The following is a 6,000-nucleotide window of genomic DNA, read 5'->3' on the forward strand; positions in this document are numbered from 1 at the left end:
CCTCCACCCCAGGCTGGTCCTTGCTTCCGCTGACCCTCCCAGAGTGGCCCGCGTGTCCCTCTGGGCAGTACTTCTCAGAAGTGGCCACTTCAGTATCTTCGGATTGTCTCCCCAGCCAGGAGAAATCCCAAAAGGTATGCCATTGTAGAGAGCTGGAATGTAGTGAGTGATTAAGAAATCTTCAGATGGAGGGCTAGAGAGATGGCTTAGCATTTAAGGCGTTTGCCTGCAAAGCCAAAAGAATCCCAGTTTGATTCTCCAGAACCCACATAAGCCAGAGGCACATGGGGCCACATGCATCTGGAGTTCGTTTGCAGTGGCTGGAGGCCCTGATAAGCCTCCTCACCCTCTTTCTCAAATAAAATTAAAAAAAATTCAGATAGATGCATGTCCATCCAGGTATGTGTACCGAAGTTCCAAGAAAGGGGGGCTGCGGCCCTTGTACTGCATCTATGAACCCCAGCGGCCAGGCTCCTAGACTGGCAAGGCCAGCAGCAGCTGCCGGCGCGAGCAGCGTCTCTCAGTTTCCATCAGCCCCACAGGTTCCTGTTCCAAGAAAGTCGAATCCCCACCATCTTCAAGGCACCCAGCATGTGATCCGGGTTCTGGGCAGCCTTAAAAAGACGCTGACTTTTTCCTTCATTTTGTTTTTAAAGCAAATTCAAAAAAAATTTTTTTTGTTGTTTTTGGTCCACTGTAGATTGCAACACTTTCCAGGAAAAGTAACTGAAAAAGAAAAGGCCAACCCATTTCTCCTGCTTCCTGTATAGTGCCAATTCAGTGCCAATTCCACACAGGCAGCACCTGCTGGCCTCACAGGAGGCTGGCCATTGCGAGAAGGGATGCTGCTCTTTGTAAATACAAAAGACAGATCGTAGTGGCTTTCCAGTCCCTCCCTGTACTTAAGAGTTGGGCACAAAGACAAATCAAGAAAGACAAAAAGAAACTCGTGCCTGAGTTTGCTGTGAAAGCCTTTTTTACAACGGGATTTGGGAGGGTGGACGAGCACACAGACCCATACCAGCGTGTGCCTGGAAGACCCAGGCGCCGGGCACCCACTCCTCCCCTGAGACCTCCAGCATCCCTGTGTGTTCCAAGCAGGACCACTCAGAAACCTTCCCTGGGACTGACGTCAGATGCAGGAAGCACACCTCTGCTACATAGCTGGGGTTCTCCACCAGCCTGTCAACATGGGAAGCCAATCTCCCCCAATATCACGAGGCAGGAGTGGAAATCCTTACAAAAGGGAGGAGGCTGGACATAGTGGCCCACGCCTTTAATCCCAGCACTCGGGAGGCAGAGGTAGGTGGATCACAGTGAGTTCGAGGCCACCCTGAGACTATATAGTGAATTCCAGGTCAGCCTGGACTAGAGTGAGACCCTATCTCAAAAAACCAAAACAAAAAAAATTAGGGGGCTAGAGAGATGGCTCAGCAGTTAAGGCGTTTGCCTGCAAAGCCAAAGGATCCTGGTTCAAATCTCTAGAACCCACATAAGCCAGATGCACAAGGGGGCACATGCATCTGGAGTTTGTTTGCAGTGGCTAGAGGCCCTGGTATGCCCATATATTCATTCACTTTCTCTCTCTCTGCCTTTCTCTCTCAAATATTTTAAAAAATAATTTATTGTATCAACAAGACTGTATACACTGTGTACATAATTAAAATGAGAGGGGCAGATAGAAAATGGGCATAGCAGGGTCTCTAGCCACTGCAAATGAACTCCAGATGCATGTACCACTTTGTGCATATGGCTTACATGAGTACCAGGGAATCAAACCTAGGTCCTTAGGCTTCTCAAATGCCTTAACTGTTAAATAAAAAGAGGGCTGGAGAGATGGCTTATTTTTTTGGAGAGAGAATTGGCAGATCAAGGCCTCTAGCCACTGAAAGTGAACTCCAGATGCATGTGCCACCTTTACATCTGGCTTACATGGGTGCTGGGGAATTGAACCTAGGTCTTTAGGTTTTGCACGCAAGCACCTTAACTACTAAGCCATCTCTCCAGCCCACCCTGGGTGTTTTGATACAAAAATAAATAAATAAATAAGAAATAAACTGGGCTTGGTGGTACACACCTTTAATCCCAGCACTCAGGAGGCAGAGGTAGGAGGATTGCCGTGAATTCCAGGTCAGCTTAAGCTACATAAGACCATACCTCAAAAAGCCAATAAAATAAAATTAAAAAAATAGAAATAAATCTTGTAGTTCCACAGGGAATGGTCATCAAAATGCACTGTATCCAAACACCTATGAGTAGCCATTTAGTGGGTAGCAGGGTATGGCCATGTGTGTCCGGTCACCTTATCTTAGAATGAACCCAGAAGGAAGAAAGGTAGAACGGTACTGCATTATGCTGGGCACCTCCACAGTCTAGAAGACAAAGTTTAACTGCTGAGAGGTGGACACAACTAAAATTGACTTCAGAAGATAAGTGGTCTGGAGAGGTGGCTTAGAGGTTAAGGTGGTTGTCTGCAAAGCCAAAGGACCCAGGTTCAATTCCCCAGGACCCACATAAGCCAGATGCACAAGGTGGTGCATGTATCTGGAGTTTGTAAAAGATAAAAAAGATCATGAATAAGTAACATGCAGTCTATCTGTACAATGAACTGCACTCAGCCATGAAGAATGACACGCTGACTGACCCATGCTACAGTGTGGGCGAGTCAAGAATGTTGAGCTGAGGGCCAGAGAGATGGCTTAGTGGTTAAGGCGCTTGCCTGTGAAGCCCAAAGGTCCAAGTTCAACTCCCCAGATCCCACATAAGCCAGATACACAAGGTGACACATGCTGAAGGTCGTATATGCACACAAGATGGCACACACATCTGGAGTTCAATTATAGTGGCTGGAGGCCCTGGTACATCAATTCTGTTTCTCACTCTTGCTCCCTCATATTAAAAAAATAAAAGTCAGACTAGGGAGATGGCTTAGCAGTTAAGTGCTTGCCTGTGAAGACTAAGGACCCAGGTTCAATTCCCCAGGACCCACATAAGCCAGATGCAACTGGAGTTCATTTGAGCACCAGAACCTCCAGCTACTGCGTCCTATCTGCTTCTCCCTCTCCCCCACTCCCTTACTCTCAAAAAATAAAAAATCTCTCTCATATTTATATATATTTGTGAAGTACCTGACAGAGGTAAATGCAGAGATAGAATAGACTGGTGATGGGCTGGTGTCATGAAAATGCTTTGAACTAAATAAAACTGATGTATATACAACATGGTAAATGTGCCCAATGCCACTGAATTATTCATTTTTAAATGGATAACTTGGGGGGCTGGAGAGAGGCAGCAGCTAAGACACTTGCCTGCCAAGCCAAAGGACCCAGGTTCAATTCCCCAGGACCCACATAAGCAGATGCACAAAGTGGCACATGAGTCTGGAGTTGGTTTGCAGTAGCTGGTCCTGGCGCGCCCATCCTGTCTTTTCATTGCTTACAAATATGAATTTTTTTTTTAATGGCTAACTTGGCTGAAGAGATGGTTCAGCAGTTAAGTTGCTTGCCAGTAAAGCCTAACGACCCGAGTTTATTACCTAGAAACCCACATAAAGCCAGATGCACAAAATGGCACATGCATCTGGAGTGAGTTTGTAGCAGCTAGAGGCCCTGGTATACCTATTCTCTCTCCCCACCCCCCCTCCACACCCCACCCTGGCATGGTGGCACATACCTTTAATCCCAGCACTCAGGAGGCAGAGGTAGGAGGATCACTGTGAGTTTGAGACCACCCTGAGACTACAGAATGAATTCCAGGTCAGCCTGGGCTAGAGTGAGACCCTGCCTCAAGAAACCAAAAATAAAATACAAGATGTCTCTGTCAGCTAGTCATGGCAATATACACCAGCAATCCCAGCCCTGAGGAGAATCACAAGTCCTGTGCTGGCCAGATACATACAGGTAGACATTGTTCCAGAAAAAAAAATTACTTTTATATTATGTGAATTTTACCTCAATTTAAAAAACACAAGAACTGGAGGTATTGCTCAACATGTAAGAAGCCTTGCTTCACCCCTAGTAGGGAAGGGAGGGAAGGAATGCAGCAACCCCAGGAAAGTCAATGTCTGCAGGGGACCAGAGTGAGTCAGAGGCCCTGCTCCCCACTTCCAACGGGAAGGTGGTGCAGGCTGCGCTCTCAAACCCAGACTACACAAGCAGCTGGCAGCAAGTTGTGGCCTGCAAAGATTGTGTTTGGGACAATACACTTGTGCAGCTAGATGAAAAAGAAACCGAGGGCTGGCTGAAGAGATGGCTTAGCGGTTAAGGCACTTGCCTGCAGAGCCAAAGGACCCGGATTTGATTCCCCAGGACCCACATAAGCCAGATGCACAAGGTGGCACACACGTCTGGAGTTCGCTTGCAGTGGCTGGAGGCCCTGGTGCGCCCATTCTCTATCTGCCTCTTTCTAAGTAAAATATTTAAATAAACTGAGTTAGGGAGGGCAGCAGGGGTCAAGGACAGCTAATCAGGACTCCTGGAAGGGGCAGGGGCTGAGGAGTTGTGGGGGGGTATCTCGGATCCAGGCAGGACCCTCACCAATTGTGCAGGGGGCAGAAGACAGGGTAGGTTAGCTTTGGTGGCAGCAAGGGAGTGTGAGTGAGTGGGGGAAACTGGAACAGCTGAAGCCGGGAAGGGGTGTGGGCAGAGAGCATGGCACCCAGGCCCAGCACACACATGCCATCCACCTAGAGATGCACAAGAAACACATGCACACAGATATTCGCATGTGAGTGATGCCCACACATCCAAAACTAGTCACAGCTGCCAACAGAAGCACTTATAGACACAGGTCAGTCCTTGCCCACTGGCACACACACAAGCACATGTGTACAAGTAGGAAATGCATGTACAGCCACAGACGTCCAGATACCTGCCACAGAGGACAAAGTAATGGCCACACCATTCCTCCAACACATATGCACACCCCCATGCAGCACCCCCATCCACACAGTGTCCCAGGTGACCCTCTGGGAAGGAGGCTCTGGGCATCCCCATAAACATCCTCAGCTCAGAGCCTCAGCACTAGGACCCGCTTGGGAAAGACACAAACCACGGCTATTGCCCAACACCCCTACCCTATCCATCCCAGGGTCAGGGAGAAGCCAGTGCCAGGCCTCCCGTGCCTGCCCACGTACCCGTTGCCACCAGCAGCAGACATCCAGTCACCAACGCAGACAATTGGGGTTGCAAGGCATCTTGCAAAACCTCTGTCCTTCAGGGTTCAGCTAGAGTGTCTTCTCAGCCACACACACACACTCCCAGCCCTGTCCCAGGCTCCTTTGATCACATGTAACCTTTTAGAATTCCTGGTCCTGCTGTGCCCGGCTGGGTGACCTTGGGGGAGTCACGTGATTTCTCTGTGCATCATTTCTGCCTATGCAAAGTGACGGCAACATGAAGTCCACATTGAATACGTGTATGAATTAATGTTGCCCCAGCCCTTATACAGAGGAGGGCACCAAAGTGAATGGGGGACGCAGCTCCCTTGTGCACATGGCCAGGCAGCTGCACAGCGCTCACCTGCCCTCACCCCCAAGCACCACTGGCCCCAGGACCTTTTCTTGGCTTTTCGAGGTAGGATCTCACTCTAGTCAGGCTGACCTGGAATTTACTAGATAGTCTCAGGGTGGCCTCGATCCTCCTACCCCTGCCTCCCTAGTGCTGGGATGAGAAGTGTGAGAAGTGCCCTCCCAACTCCCTTTTTTTTTTTTTTTTTTTTTTTTTTTTGGTTTTTCGAGGTAAGGGTCTCACTCTGGTCCAGGCTGACCTGGAATTAACTCTGTAGTCTCAGGGTGGCCTTGAACTCACAGCGATCCTCCTACCTCTGCCTCCCGAGTGCTGGGATTAAAGGCATGCGCCACCACGCCTGGCTCCGACTCCTTTCTTAAATGGTAGTATCAGAAAACAGCATGCACATTGTTGGTTTGTTTTTGTTTTTGTTTTGTTTTGTTTATACACTTTTTGCAAGGAAAGAGAAGGGGAGGGAGAGAAATAGGCACGC

The sequence above is a fragment of the Jaculus jaculus genome, chromosome 13 (assembly GCF_020740685.1).
Source record: "Jaculus jaculus isolate mJacJac1 chromosome 13, mJacJac1.mat.Y.cur, whole genome shotgun sequence".
Classification (NCBI taxonomy): Eukaryota; Metazoa; Chordata; class Mammalia; order Rodentia; family Dipodidae; genus Jaculus; species Jaculus jaculus.